Consider the following 17,004-nt stretch of genomic DNA (forward strand, 5'->3'; position numbering starts at 1 on the left):
CTTGGGACGTCAGGCAGATAATCATATAACGTACCTGACTGAGAATAAACCAAGTCAAGGTATTGAGCTCGAGCAATAGCTTGCTCTTCAGTGACACACGGCCCCATGGCAATATCCCGAGCTATTGGAGGTACGAACGAAGTCGTAAACCAATCGGTAAGAAGCTGGTCGGGAATCCAAAATTTGATCATACGTCTACGCCGTCTCCATTCATGAATATGATCAGAGATATGCGTAGCTGTCGTTTGTCTTAAGGAAGTGAGGAGGTGCGTACCCGTTTCGTATCGAATGGGCAACTGGAAGTGAGTGAGAAACGCCATAGCCAAGGAATTGAAATCTTGAAAGGACCCGCGATGAAGTTCGATATACCACTTTGCGGCAGAGCCAGTGAGAGTCCTTTGAAAAAGGCGAAGCCGAATTGAATCGTCAAGCCATGAATTAGACGAACACCATAAATGATAGGTCATAATATGGGCTTGTGGGTCTTCATTGGCTTTACCATCGAATTTTGGACAGTCACCAGGTATTTTAGTTGGAACTAGAGGCCAATAAGGATTATGAAGGATAGGATCATTGGTTAATTTGGATACATCTGGTAATTCTAAAGTCGCTAAGAATGGTAATTGAGGATTGAAAGGCATCTGGGGCTGTTGGTAGGGTGGAGCACCAGGGTTCCACCCAGGTGGTGGTTGCCCCCATAGAGTTTGTCTGGAAGGATTTGGCCCCATAGTGGATTGGCCGTAAGGATTTGTATAGTGCCCCCCAGCATAAGGATTACCAAATGATGCTGCAGGCGTGCCGTATTGCTGTTGGTAAATTTGTGAGGGATTTGCTTGCGGTTGTTGGTAATTCTGGTACGGGGAAAACGGAAATTGCCCTTGAGGTTGTTGGTAGCCAAACAGTGGTGGGGCTCCGAATTGAGTTGAAGGACCAGGCTGGGTTGGATGAAAAGTTTGTGATTGAGACCCAGCCTACATTTGAAGGCCAGATGGGTGTTGGGGTCCCATTTGGGGCCATGGACCAGACTGAGCAGTACCAATGAACTGTCCTATAGGTTGGGCTATCTGGCCAGAAGGAAAACCTTGTTGATGGTGAGGTTGGCCGACCTGCTGGAACGGTTGTTGCGCAGTTGAAGGTTGTCCTAGCAGACTAGATGGTTGAGGAGATTGGGCAGTTGGTTGGCCCAACTGTGTTTGGGGCTGACCAATCTTCCCAGAGGGTTGTGAATACTGGACAGTAGGTTGACCGAGTGGTTGAGTACCTTGTCCAGACATTGGACTATACTGGACATTGGATTGGTTCGGGTTAATAGTTTGTTGACCACTTTGTCCAGCGGGATAGCCTTGCTGGATACCAGGTTGGACTTGTTGAAAAGACGACTGACCTGAGTTACCAGAAGGTTGCAAAGAGGAAAAAGGAGCAGCAGTAACGAAAGGGTTTCCATAAATGGATTGCCCTAGTTGGTCTTGAGGGGGTTGTATTGGAGATTGCGCAGATAAAACTTGACCACCATGGAAAGAGGTGGAGGTCTAATCAATTGACAATGGGACCGATACCTCAACAACCGGTTGAGATGACAAATATGGATCATATGGCTCCTGCATTGAGACATTTGTCATGGGGTCAATGACTCCAAACAAAGAAGTTGAGGGACGACTATAAATAGAAGTCAAGGGGGCTGCACATACCGTTGGAGCGGTTGAGATGGAGGTAACAGATAGACCGCGACTTTGTGGAGTAAAAGGCTTCGTAGCAGGAAAAGTGTGTGATGACCACATGGGACCTGTGAACGGAGTTCCAGAAGGCGTAGCATCTCTCAAAGCGTTATAACCCTGTGGTAAATTTGTAGTAGTAGGTGTACTACTAACATGTATAGGGTCCGTTGAGGTGGGAATTTCACCGCTCGTTGCAACGGACTCATCAGTTGTAGTAGGGGATAATTCATCCATGTCGGATGAAACTTGTGGGACTGACCCACGGGGGGAAGGATGGTCCCAAAAAGGAATACCGTCCTCAAAAGGTTCCCACGTAGGGTTCCAATGATACTGGTAAGTCTCGTCACCCGGGGCACGAGAACTAAGTGGTTGTATACTTAAAACCACAGGAAGACTCACCACCGGTGTTTCGGTAGAAGACGAAACTAGTAATTCTGCCGGGATGAAACTTGAGAAGTTTATCGAGATAACTCCTACTTCGGATTGATACAAACGAAAGCTAATTGGGTAGATGTTATCGTGGCCAATAAATTTTAAGACACTGAACTTAACCTTTTCATTTTTTAAGAGTCGAGAAAAGGGTAAAAGATGACTCTAGTCTCCTTCGAATATTTAATGAGCACGAAGTGACAAGACGCTCATAGGCACCTTTTCATTTAGGGAGTCCGAAAAGGATCAAAAGTGACTGCTCTGGAATTCTAGGTAGAGGGTGTGCCAAACTTTTCGCAAAACCATAGAATACTTTTTAGGGTACGGGTGGTCGATCTTCGTGAATGCTGTGTTCACTGCATTGCGAATCGTAGGGCGGATGACACGGCTTCCTATGGATAAAGGCTTTATTCCTATAGGGGTCTCCCAATATATACTCGACGGTACGTGGGAGCACAGTCCGTATTGGCAGCTACCGCTTCACCGTGGAGGAATCACCCAACCACTCGACGATAAACTACCAGGTTTAACGATGCCGGAACACGTCTCTAACCTAGACCTCTAAAGTGTTTGCGTTATGTTCCAATGCGTTGTTATGTTCATTGAGTTCATTTTAAATTTTATCTTTGATTATGTTTCAGTTTTTTGGTCCTATCGTATGTGATATCTCGAAAACTTCTTACATGCAAACTATATGCCGAAATTAAATCATTTGATTCGATGAATTCTATCTACAGGAGGGTTGAGATCTTTTTCAAAAACGAAATGATCACTTCAACAAAGAACAAAGATCCTAATGCAGCTAATAACAAGAAACGAAATTTTGTCTTTTTTCTTTTTAATAGCAACAAATAACAATAAATGCTAACTACTATAATGCAAGAGATTTTTTGTTTTTCTTTCCTTTAAGATGGCATGATGCATGTAAACAAATTCTAAGAGATATGCACAATCCAAGTTCAGTCAATGAAATAGAACCAATTCTAAAACACAAAATGAACCATGCAAGCAAGGAAAAACACAAAAACTAGTGAACTTCAAAGAGGCTAGAAGTGAAGTATTCAGAGTATAGAAGATCAAGCTTTAACAAAGCAATGGATAGGTGTAGAACAATCAACAAGCTGACTGGATGATCAAGAGACCGAAACTTCCCACAGAAGGCTAGACATGCAAAGTCACTGGAAATAAGCAAACAACTGAGGGATACAGGCTAAAACCAGTCAAGCAGAGGTTCAACACAGTTCCAGAGGCTGAAAGAGATATATAAAGAGACTGAATGAGCTTTCTACCCACACACAGGCAAAATTTACTGAGCTGGCGCGACTGTCAGCCTGCAACTTGCGCTACCACAGAATTGGCACGAGTTGCTTTTGAGCAACGTGCGCCAACTGGCGCGACTGTCAGAGAAATAACCGCGCCAATCAAGCTTGCCAACTAAAAAAATAAATGATATGACCTCAGGTCGGGTTGGCAGTGCTCAGATGGGTCAAACAGTAAAGAATCAATTCAAAACTGACTCAGGAAGCTCATGCACTCAAGCAAGCAGAAGAAAATTAACATGCAAGACAGAAATCAAAGAGTTACTCCCCAGCGGAGTCGCCAATTTGTTGGTAAGGTAAATCCCCTCTGCGGACAGAGGCGATCCCACTAGCCTATCACAGAACTAGCCACAAACAAACCACGCTGCTACGCAAGTTCCTAGTTATGCATCAAAGGTGAATCAAGAAGACTAACCTGGAGTCCAACGCTATGATTGAAGCAGAGTTGATATCTTTGATACCTTGCTCCAACAGATCATCACGAATACCTGCACATGCAAAGGAAGAGACGGATACCAACATAAAAACTACCAAGGCACAACTATATTTCAGTCAGAAAGGAAATAAATCAACATATCACCATGACAGATAATGAGATTGGAACTATAATAGCAGTCGCTCATCAATTAATAAACAGGAAAAGTTACAACCATTGTTCTGACGTCGACCCTTCTCTTGGCTGGGTGAGTAACTATATGTGTCTTGACATGCATCTCCTCTCCGGCAGCATAACCTCTCTAGCACTCATTAGCATTCTCTCCATGACCAATAATCATCACTACTATAACTCAATTACCAAATCACTAGCATAACACTAACACCAACACTCTCTCTTGCACTAGCACTAGCTTGTCCAATGCATAATGACAAGCTTATATAGATGGAGAAGGGAGGAGGATGCGATGAACCGGGACACCTTTCGCGGATTTAGCAAAAGCCATAAAGATGGATAAAGCTCGACAAAAGACTGATTTTCTATCCTCAGAAAAGCTCCATGTAATGAAGGAAACAACAGTCGGATGTGCATTAAGGCAAAAAGCATGACTAAATTTGGTTGGCGCAACCGTTGCTCTGAGACAGAGCGCCAATGGTCGCGCCCGCTTTTGAGGATCTCCATCATTAGCGCGGGTAAGATATTGTGGACTTGCGCCAATGGAAAAAGAGCACTTTTTAGGGATGATCTGCAGAAGGTGTCTTCAGGGAACGTGGAGTACATACTCAGGGGAACATAATGCAAGTGTTTTTAGCCCTTGTCACTTCTTATAACTCCCGGAATGAGTCCTCCAAGGTACGACAAGAGGAGTAACAGGGATGGTGACAAATTACTGTGTAACAATGACAGATTAGGAGGATGTCGAAAACTTCCTCCTCCTTGACACACCACCTCAAAATCTGATCTGGGCCAAGTTTAAAAAGATTCCCCCCAATCCAAGTGAATGGGGCACCTTTCCTCACAGTCTTGCTTTTCTCCTTTGAGGACAGGTATGGCGGTAACTATGCTGAAACAAAATAATTTTCTATATCAGCAAACCATGGAGAGAATTCTAAAATAACAAACAGGTGTTCATCTGGCATTTGATCATCCACCATCCCTTCTTCACCTGCAGGCAAATCTAGCCTAGATAGAAAATCAGCAACAACATTTTACTTACTTGGCTTATCAACAAAGGTCAAATCAAATTGCTGCAATAAAAGTAACTATCTAATGATACGAGCGTTTACATCAGGTTTGTTCATCAAATACCTAATTGCAGCATGATTAGTATGCACGAATGTTTGATAGCTAGTGATGTAGTGTCTGAGCTTGTTTAGGGAATGGACTACAACCACAAGTTCTTTCTCGGTTACAGTATAGTTTAACTCTGCCTTGGACAAGTTTTTACTAATAAAATATATAGCATACGGTAGCTTCTCCTCAACTTGTCCTAAGGCTACTACTATGGCTTTGTTCGAGGCATCTGTGTGAATGTGGAAAGGTAGGGCCCAATTTGGACCTGTGAAGATTGAGGCAGTTATCAGCTTACCTTTCAAAGCATCCAGAGCCTCTTGACAGTCGTCAGTCCATATGAACTCAACATCTTTTCCCAAAAGACCAAACAATGGAGAGGCTAGCTTACTGAAATATTTAATGAATCTTCCATAATATCCTGCTAAACCTAGAAAACTCCGAACATCTCTTACATTTTGAGGAGGTGGGACCTTTTGGATGATAGAAATCTTGTTGGGATCCACTTGTAAACCTTGCTGAGAAATTGTATGACCTAGCACGGTCCCTTCAGTCATTAGAAATTCACATTTATCAGAACTGAGGGTAAGGTTCATCTCAATACACTTGGCTAAAACTTTCCTTAGGTTAGTCAGAGCTTCTTGGAAGTTAGAACCATAAGGGGTAAAATCATCCATATAGATTTCCACTGAATCATAAACCAGCTCAGTGAATATACTCAGTACTGCTCTCTGGAAAGTGGCAGGAGTGCTGCATAAACCAAAGGGAAGGACTCGGTAGGCAAAGGTACCCCATGGACAAGTGAAAGTGGTCTTATCTTGGTCTTCCGGGCTGATTTGGATCTGATTGTATCCGCTAAACCCATCTAGGAATGAAAATAACTTCTTCCCTGCCAAGCCATCTAACACTTGATTGATGAAAGGCAAAGGGAAATGGTCCTTCTTGGTGGCTTTGCTAAGTTCTCAATAATCTACATAGGTTCTCCACTTCTCGTTTTTCTTGGGCACAAACACCAAAGGAGAAACCCACTCGCTATCAGAGATGGGGTAGATGAGTCCTGCATCCAGCAACTTCTGCAGTTCTTCTTTGACAATGTCCTTAACGGCTGGATTCATCCTCCTTTGAGGCTACCTGACTGGTTTACAATCTTCTTTAATGTAGATGTGATGGGTACAGACTAAAGGATGGACTCCTTTCATCTCCTTATAGCTCCAAGCAAAAGCATCCAAATGGTTGTTCAATAAGCTACATAGCTCTTCCTCCTGAGAGGTGGATAGGGATGATTTGATCTTCAAGGTTCTTTCCAGGCCAAATTCCACATTCTTAACTCGGAGAGAGGTCAGATCAACCACAGAGAGATCAAATAAAGCACTGGCTTGGGTTTCTTCCACCAACTCTTCTAATGGAAGCACACTGGGGGGTGGATTTTGAATCAAATTCTCAATAAGATCATCTTCGGTTTGAGGACCTCCCCTGGTGGCTTCCACTGTGCACAATGGGGCAGAGTAGACTTCACCTTCATCTTCCTCCTCTAACCAGAGAGGTAAGTCATGTTCTAGCAGAGGTTGGGCAGGCGGATATAGGACTAGATGTTTGGACATATGCCCATTCTTGATGGCCATGCTCCCAGCTCGACAACTAATGTAAGCATCTGCACTAGCTAACCAAGGCCTTCCTAAGATGAGGGGATACCCAGTGATTTTTTCCTTTAGCTAAAGGACCAAGAAGGCAGCAGGGTACTCCCAGGAATCAATGGAGACCATGACATCTTCCACAATCCCCTTAGGAGTCATAGTGGAGCGGTCTGCCAACTGCAGTACTGTTGAGGTCTTTCTTAGGGAACTCTGAAGGTTGAGTTTGAGCATAGTGTCCCTGGTCATTACATTAATGGCAGCCCCTATATCAATTAAAGTGTGGGGGATTATGGTGCCATTTATGTGGACATCGACTACAGGACTTCCAGGGTCCAAATATTTTGGACAGATTATCTGTCCCAGCATTAGGTCAGACATATGTCCTATGACATTGAGAGTTGGGGCATCTCTCCTGCGCCTGCCTGGGTGCCTGAAGCACTTCTCTTTGATCAACTTATTGTAGATTGGTACATCTTTTATGGCCAGGAGAAGTGGTATTTTCACAACTAACTGTTTAATTTAACCCAGAAGTTCAGTTTCTTCTGGGTTTGGTTGCGTGGTCCCAATTAGTCTATCAAGAAAGGGTGGAATGGTGTTGGGTTCACTTTCTTGTTTCTCTTCCTCATCCTCCTTAGGAGCAGTTTGGCTATCTAGGAGGACCTTCCCAGATCGTAGGTTGATCTCCTGAATCTCCACAACATAGGTAGGGCATGTGTTTTCCCCAGTATATACCTGTTGGGCCTGTCTATTATTAGGGTTCGGATTCAGTTGAGCAGGTATCTGGGGTTGTCTTTGAGGAGCAGGAGGTAATGGTTGTGGTTGAGAAGGTGGTGGAGGAAAAAGAGCGCGGGGATAGTTGTATTGGGGCCTCCACCCCTGATGCGGTGCATTCCACTGAGGTTGTGGCTGAGTGTGAGAATGAAACGAGTGAGCAGCCGGTTGAGTATGGTATTGAGGAGGATATGACCAAGGAGGGCGTGTGGGCCAGGAAGGATGAGTAGGGGGACCCCAAGAAGGCATGGAAGTGGCTTGATTGGGGTTGTAATAAGTCTGGGATGTCCCTTACATTCCTTGCTGGTAAGGTCTGGGTCCATGTGGTCTCCTTTGGTTCATGAAGTAGAGTGGTTCAGTGGCTCCTTCAGCCCCTTGGTACATAGCTTTAAATCTTGGAAAGGTAGGGCACTGATTTGTAGGATGGTCTTCTTCACAGACAAAACACACTTCTACAAAGTGCAATGGACATTCATTCCTAGGATGCTTTCTGGTGCACCTGGGACAAAAGATGGCCAAAGCCCTCTTGGCTTCCTCCTGCTTCTTTTGGATTCGCAAGGTATCCATTTGCATGGCAATGGTCTATCTCATCTCGCTTTTGAAATCTTCCATTTGATTTTCAAACTCGTTTTTAAGGAATGAACTAGATAAGGGGGTATTGGCTAAGAGTTGACTTCCCCTACCTCTCTTTCTGGCTGCCCTAGAATGGTTTCTAAATACAATCTTTATGTCATCATAAGGTAGTTGGTAGATGTCTCCCCCAACCAGCGAATGGAGGGTATCTAGAAGGTCTTCATGGACTCCTATGAGAAGAACCAACTTCTGAGATTCCCGGTCAAGTGTACACCTGGCCCTTTTATAACTGAGTTGAAATCTCTTTTCATATTCTTCTAAAGATTCATCACTTCCCATGGTCATTCGAAAGATTTCTTCCTTTGTATCCTTTGACCTATAGTAGTCCCGGTATTTGTTGTTAAAGGCTTGCTGCATTTGAGCCCAAGTTGTGATACTGTTTCCCGGTAGCCCCATGAACTAGCGGAGTGCTGCATCCTTAAGGGTAGAAGGAAAGAGTTTCAACTTGTGCTCGTCTTCTGCATAGTCATAAGTTCGACAAAGGACAAAAAACTCAAACAAAAAGGTATTAGGGTCTTCAGTAGTCAATCCGTGGAAGCGAGGTAAGGCTAAGGGACCGATGTTTTTCATTTTTGTGTCCCAATTGGTGTCTCGGATGGGAAAGGTACCTTCTACTCTCTCCCCGTTTCCTCTACCGTTTCTGTTTTCAGCCATAGTCTCAGGAGGAATGGTTTCTTGCTCTTCTTCTGTTATAGGATCTTTGTATATCTCTGGAGGTTCACCTATAGGTTCTTCAGGATCACTATCACCAAAGAAGAGAGAAGGGTGACCCAGTGATGTGGTGAGGGTGTTGGGTAGGAATTTTACTAAATTGTCTCTGTTCCTATGAGGCATGAAATGAAGTCTCTTTTTTGGGTGATTTTTGTTTTTTTTTTTCTACTTGTACCTGCGAAAACTGAAATAGATTGGACTGCAACTAACTAAAATCTATCTTGCTGGAATGAAAATGCATAATTGAAATGAAAGCAGGAAAGGACTAGTCTATTTTGCGGAAATGAAATTACAGAATTGAAATGAAAGCAGGAAATGCTAGTCTATGCTTGCTGAAATGAAATTGCGGAATAGAAATGAAAGAAGGAAATGGTCTAATCTACTTTTGCAGAATTGAAATTGTAGAATTGAAATGAAACAACTATTCTACTTTTGCTGAAATAAACTAATTGGCAAAATGTTTGCGGTAGAGAATAGAAGAAAAGCAGTAATCACAAAATACTCTGACGCTTCCCCGGCAATGGCACCAAAATGATGGTGAGCTCCAGTATTGCAGAAATGATGTTGCAACTCCTGGGACTCCCTACTTTACTTTTATCAACCCGGTAGTTTGTAACAAACATGGAAGTGACGGTGTTGTATGCACAAGTACTAGCTCTTACTGCAGGTTGTCACTTGATCAACTGGCACAAGTTCGCTAGGAGCTTAAGCCAACTTCTATGAGTTCTTAGAAGAAGCTTTTAATTGTGATGGATGGAAGCTAACTCAAAAGGGGCTATTCTACTTGAAGGAAGAAATATGAAAGCTGAAAGGAAATGCAAACCCTAGCAAACCCTAACTTTACCGATTATCCCTCCTTGTGCAAGAAAAGAGATGTACAAATACTGAAATGGATGCCATGGACTATTGTAGAGGTAAAATACATGTGTTTAAGCTACTTCTGAAGAAAAATATGGAAAAATCATTTTTTTGTATTTTTGAGCAATTATATGCAGAATTATTATGCATGTGTTTTAACTATTTTTGGCTGTGTAGAGGTTGATTGGCGAAAGGAAATGGAGTGGGTGTTTGTAGGGGGTTAGGAAGTTGTGAAGAGGACCTAAGGGATTTCTAGCACCCTTCTAGATATTTCCACCATGCTCAGATCTCGAAAGATCGCTCGCGTTATCTTCTACTAGAGGCTGCAGGGGATTTACAGGAAATTCTACAGGAAATTCTACAGGAAGTTCTACAGGAACGGGTCGAAAGTCGTTTTTAGAGGATTGATGGTGGAAACATAGTGGGGAAGTGGAAATGAAGGATGGATAAGGATGTTAAGAGGTGTAGGACCTGGTCAATGAAGCTAAGGAGTGATGAAGATGGTTGGATTTTTTCAAGGATGAAGAAAGCAATGTTGCACAAAAATGTAGAAATTAGGGCTAGTTGGGAAAGTGTGGCAAATGAAGGGAAGGAATCTTGAGTGAGGGACTGGAGTAGGTTGTATGATGGAGGAATGGTAGGTATGAATGTATTACAGGTGTTCTGCACATTACTTTCCAAAATTGATCCAAAGAAATACTAAAAAATAGAGATCTATCTATTTTGACCTAATCTGCTCTTAAAAACCAGAAATATGATGAAACACAGTTTATTGATAGAAAATCATGCAAGAGATCTTATGGAAACTGAGAAAAAATAGATCTAAACATGGAAACACAACTGGTATCAACTTCGCCAACTCAAAATCTAACACTAGAAATTGCATTGGAAGGCAAAAACAATGTTTTTATGGCAGCAAGTGTACCTTGGTCTCAATTCATGATCCCAAGGAGGGAGAAATGAGATCAAGGACTACTTGGTAACCTTTTTGTGGATCTTTTCTATTACCAAATTGTCAAATCAACATGAAACATGAACAACTATCTTAATCATCAAAACCAACCTAAGGAATGAAGCAAGATTTAAACCTAAATAACATAAATTATTCTATGAATGCGAGGAAAACACATAAACGTACAAAAAAGAGGTATTGGCACTTAGGTTGGGCCCAACCCCAAGAGATATAGCCTCCTAAGAAAGATCAGAGCTGGTGCAAAGCAATATTCATCTTCATTGATAAAAAAATAATAGTTACATCCCACAAACTGTCTACAAGAGGAAGCTCGAAAATGTCCTGATACAGAGCTGCACTAATGTGCAAAAATAGACTAACAAAATGACGAAACTACCAAGGCTTGAAGCCTTCCTACTTATGCAAACGAGGACCCCCAACAGTCCTCCTTAACTTTAGGAGCTTGGCTGCCCAAAACTACAGTCAATCAGCCACTTCACTAGACCTGCTCGGCTACCCCTTGAAATCATCTTTGATGGGCTGCAGAACTCCGAGCAGATGGTGGAGAACTCAAGGAAGGGGTTATTTAGTGCAGTAGACATCCCTCCTACAAATCCTCAGCCTTGTCTCCTTGTATTTGGCTGCCAATCTACTCATAAATGCCTGATCTTGGTCCAAAAATGTCCAAAAATCTGCAATAAGCACATATTAAACTTTGTGGTAAACTGACTATTACCATTCACACAATTAACATAAATATATTCAAAATCATAAATAAAACTATGGAGAATGGTGGATTAAATGAGAATATTAGGCAAAATGAGCCCATATAGTTACCCATTTTCGTGGCTCATCAATGGGCATAGAAATGATTTCATTCATGAAAATTAGCTATAAAATTCTCTACAAATTGATACTCTAACTTCTACAATGATGTATTTTTGTTTTTTAAAGCCATGAAATGTTTGTTTTCTATTGTTGATATAGCTCACAGGTTCTGTGATAGTTGACAGCTTTCAGAGCTTGCTTTTGAAAGGTCTAATATATGGCTTTTTAATTAAAAAAACAAATTTTTATATTTTTAATTAGCTCACTAATATGTAAGCCATGTATGAAAATCTATTATGAGCCAAATGTGAGACCTCTCACCCAAAGTTAGTGAGGTTATAGATTCAACTCTCTCAATCGCCTAGCAGTTAAGTGCCCTAATTAGGGCCAATGCTTTACTGAATTTACCATTCATGGATTATGGAAAAGTACTTGAAGGGTTTTCCACAAGGTGTTCTCCTAAGAAAAAAAATACCCATGAGGTTTAAAGAAAACAAATATGTGTATATACATCCAGATAGGTAGATAGGTAGGTAGGTAGGTAGATAAATAACATTGTTTTTTAGCCCCAATGGTTAGTTCAAGTGATTTGTCATGCCACACCAAAGCCATAATGACCAAAAATATCACAATGTATAATCCACTTGGGTCACTTGAGGGTTGGCACATGTCTACCAACAGCAAAGCACCATTCACAAAATGAGAAGAAACTGTTGGAGGGTTTCCCCAAGGAAGTTGTATAAGGAAAAAACGATATTATCATCGTTTATATCAACACTTAGAGAAGAGTTTTATCAACAAAAGAAAGGGGTAAATAACACTCTATTGTTCTCTTAATCATGCCTATATTAGAGAACCTAGAAGCAATGTTGCACATGCTTGCAACCTGTTACTACATTTGGGAGTGTCAAAGGCTTATGTTTAGTGTTGCTTGTCCTGTCTTTTGATAATACAACTAGTGCAAATCCAATGCTCCCACGAGTTATCACTAGCATAGACTGAAGTGGATTTTTATGGGGAGAGGATGAAATGTACAATGCCCTCCATCTATGCCTTAATGTCACAATATGTAGCACTTCTCAGCTTGTATTCATTTGTAGTACAACTACAATCTATCTGAGAGTTCTCACATATTTTGAAGGCAATCCAGATTCTAGTTCTTATCATTAGGATCCTAAATTGAAACTAATAGAATACAATGTTACAACTTGTTTGCATTATGCATTTAGAAAACATGGCTGCAAACAGTATAACAATGGAACTTTTTTTTCTTTTCTGCAACCCTCTTTGTTGTAATATGAATATTAAGTGTTTGACTCCTAACAAAAATACAATATATGAATTTCGAACATATCAAGCAATCAGTTGCAAGTCCAAACTACTACAATATCACTTTCCATTAGTTATTGTGCGTTAGATGTTTCTTATTTACTAAAACTGTGCACTGATTTTACTTTTATTTTGCAGTGAAAAACACAACTTGAAGACTGAAACTATAAAGCAACAATACCAATTGGTAAGTGGGTTTGAATTTTGAAACATATTGGTTTCGGGATCTCTGAGCTCGATCCTCATCTCTTCATTCAATCCAAAATGAAGAGCATGGCATGGGACATAAGTAAAATGGAATTTAGAAAGATTATTATTTCTCCTTGACTAGAAGCATGGGTCATGGTTAAAATCTTTCCCATGTATGATACTCTTACATGTTGTGGTAGGTAAGTATTTAGACAATATTTTCCCTAGGGCCATACCATCCAATTCCAATGCTACTTTCAGCTATGACAATGGTTTTCCAGAATTCCCTGATGACAAGGACGTGAGAGTTGTAAATCAACAAGATGTAGATCTTCTCTATCTATGGAAAAAGGTAGTATATTGATGATAATTCCCCCCCCCCCATAAAACCGGGATTGATCCACCTAACTGCATTGTTTATTCACTTATTTATCAAATTGATCACGTTTGGAACTAGACAATCTTTCAATTCAAAATTACTTATTTTGTTAAGCTTCAATCTCTTAATATAAGTTTTGTTATAAATTTTCCTGTTGAATATTAGGAAAGGAAAGGGATTACATGAAATATCTTACGATATTAGTATATGATTACATGAACTATCTTCTAGGGTTAATATATGTTTTTCTTTTCAGTCTGGTGCCTTTTTGGACTTTGAGGCAAAAGCCAATATCTAGTGACTCTTATGCTTTATTTTGTAGTATAGAAGATCTAAGGAGGGCTCCATTGAAAATTTGGAATCACACAAACAAATGGTGGACTTGACGACACAACGTATTCATGTTGACAATAGCATGAATCTCATTGGAAAGCTTTTGTTTGGATCTACAAGGGGTACTAATATGTTGAATATTGTACGATCACTAGGTCAACCTTTAGTTGATGATTGGGACTGTCTCAAAACCTAGTGATTTTCTAGTCCTCTGATCCTACTTTACTTTTTTTTGGTGATGTGTGTAAACGCTATTGTTTCATAGTTGGGGAGCTATGAACCCAACCCTATAGCTATGAAACCTAAGTGCGCATTTGCATTAACTTCATACAAATGCCCATTTTGTTAACCTTGCATTTCTCTGATGATGATCATGTTGTAATCCTATTATTCTACTATCGTTGTCTCTCAATTGTTACCCATATTAAAAAATTACACTAATTAAAGCATCTCATTCTCCTTGTAAGATCTGACTCTCAAAGTTCTAAACATAAGCATATATGCATTGTTGTAGGTGTGCACATTTGAAAAACATTGTGGATCTCTATCGTAGTATGGCATGAAACACATGCATTCTCTTGCAAATATGTGCAATGAAGGAGTCACCAAGAATAACATGAATATGGTATCTATAGAGGCATGTAATCAAATGCATCCATGTTTAGGGATTCACTTCATGGAGGTTTCAGTGCTTGATGGTTTCATTTCTTCATAGTCACAAAGAAATGGGTGACTACCATGGCCTCTTTCAATTTGTAGAAGAAAGCAATTTTTTCAACGATCTATATAAGCATAAACACTTATTTTTTATTAATGTTATTTCCAACATTCACCCTATTATGTTAGTGAACAATGCCAAAATATATAGTAATCCTTTTATGAAAGCAAAGGATCGACATATTGGATAATAGCATTTGTGGCTTGCGAAATTCCAACCATAATTTTGTTAATATATTTAGATTAGAGTGATAAGGCTTTAACAAGTTCTATTTGCAAAACTCCAGTGGGAGATTTTTCAAAATTTATAGTGGGAGAGTTTTCATTATACTTATGTAACTCGATCTACTTAGATTAAAATATCAACACTGAAAAGTTAAACAACAATGTACATATGGGAGAGTTTTCATTATACTTATGTAACTCAATATACTTAGATTAAAATATCAACACTGAAAAGTTCAACAACAATATACATAGGCTATTAACAAATTATACATAACGTATTTAGATTAGAGTAATAAGCTTTAACAAAGTCTCTTTGCAAAACTCCATAACAATGTATAGTGGGGAGAGTTTTCATTATACTTATGTAACTCAATCTACTTAGATTGAAGTATCAAGGAAATAGTTGCAGACTCGACAATTAAAACTCAATAAGGTGTGGAAATAGGCATGTAATGAATAAATTTCAATTTTTTGGTTTCCTGCAGTGATTTAAATACTTGTTAGTCCCAAGTTGATGGCAAGCAAAAACTAGGCCAGTTACTGTTAGAATATCAAGTCCTAAGTGTTATATTTTTACCTTGTTATCTCAGTAGTTGATTCTCCTTCCTCATAGTGCAACTGTAACATTAGATCCATGCCTTGATATATGTTTGCAGCATTGATATCAAATGAAGCTTAGCATATAAATAGTTTTCTTTGGGAGGAGTGTTGTTGTTATGTAGATAAGTTTGTAGGGGGCGGAACGAAGCATGCATGCATGCACCATAATTAGTTAATTTCCTGTTTTAGATTTAGAGAAGGCCCAATTATCTATGATAAAAGTGCATGTTGCAGGGCATAGATCCCAAGAAGGTCATGCATTAGTTTTGTCTTTAGTTCAGAGGCTCAGTGCATGTGTGCAATACCTAGTCTTCTCCAGTTGAGCACACTATTTTTGGAATCATTATCCATGCATGAGGGTGCACTCAACACCATCACCTAGGGCTAGGGTTAGGTTTTAACACCATTACCTAGGGTGTATCATTGGATGTCTGTAACAACGCCCATCGACCCAATTGAGGGATATTACCCCTGAATTATGCCTCCAATGCCATAAATTTAACATTTCTTTAGCCTCTGTGGGAAGGTAGTTCAATGTCTTCTCTAAAGCCATTTTCAGCAAAAATTTCCTAGGACCAGGTTCTATAGAATAAATTTGGATGTTAGGCATTTTAATTATGGCTTCATTTATAATTTTTTGGTTTTCCAAGATTTTTATATTTTTTTGTATCTACTATGTAGGTTGTGCTTATTAGGAGATTGGATATGCTTTGTCTTTCTCAAGTTAATACTAGCTTTAACATTTGTCCTATCGATTAATCTTTTGGTCATTTGTGGATAGTAGGGAAATGTTACATTGATTTTGAAAATTCGATGATTTGGAATTTTAACATAAAATCTGCACAAGTTGAAAATGACAAGATTAATAATAATAAAAAAGTACCTCAGATTACCTCTAGATCACCTTGAGCATTTTTCATTGAAAAACCCTAATATTTATCAAAATTAGTTATGCACTACACACTTCTCTTGTATAAACCCATTGTCCTTCACGTTCACACCTTAATAGGCAACTAGGGCCCGAGGCTATACTCATCTCCAAATTTTTAAATATGAATAAGGACAACCAAATACCTTAGGCCACATATGTATGTAGAGCCTTGAAGGCTTTTTTCATCATTATCAATCATCCAAGAATGAGAGAAAACAACCAAAGTCTTATGTTACCACTTGTTACCATTCAAAATTTCAAGGTATTTATTTCTAATTGATTGAAAAGTACATTTAAGAAGCCTTGTACATGATGCATCTCCTAGGTTAATATTTTGTTATATAGGGAATCTTGAAGAAATATTTTTGTTTTTAAATGACTTGTTAGACTCCAAACTTTCTGCCACCATCAAACACTCTCCCCAACTATTATTTACTGCATAACATTCTAGAACAACCTTGATAAAAACTAACATATCTCTTGACAACCAAACTATCAAATGAAATATAACATAACTAGACAATGGGCAAGAAAAATGATGTGGATAGAGAGGAGTAGCTAACAAATAAAGATAAATGATGATTTCGCCAAGGTGAATTAAGAAGTGAGGAAAATTTGAATTCTAAAGTCATTGATTTTGACCCTTATTATGATTTGGATGATGAGATTCATGGTAAAAATATTAATACGAGGGCTGATGATGACTATGGAAAACATGTCCT

The 17,004-nt window shown here is 39.7% G+C and overlaps 1 pseudogene; it reads left to right on the forward strand.

Annotated features, from left to right (window-relative positions):
* Window positions 1-781: 781 nt before the first annotated feature.
* LOC149231680 (vacuolar-processing enzyme gamma-isozyme-like) lies at window positions 782-14,502 on the forward strand (annotated as a pseudogene).
* The last annotated feature ends 2,502 nt before the right edge of the window (window positions 14,503-17,004 follow it).

This window comes from Pinus tabuliformis, chromosome J, assembly GCF_031772625.1.
Source record: "Pinus tabuliformis cultivar Carrire ecotype Pingquan chromosome J, CPIR1, whole genome shotgun sequence".
NCBI classification, from domain to species: Eukaryota; Viridiplantae; Streptophyta; class Pinopsida; order Pinales; family Pinaceae; genus Pinus; species Pinus tabuliformis.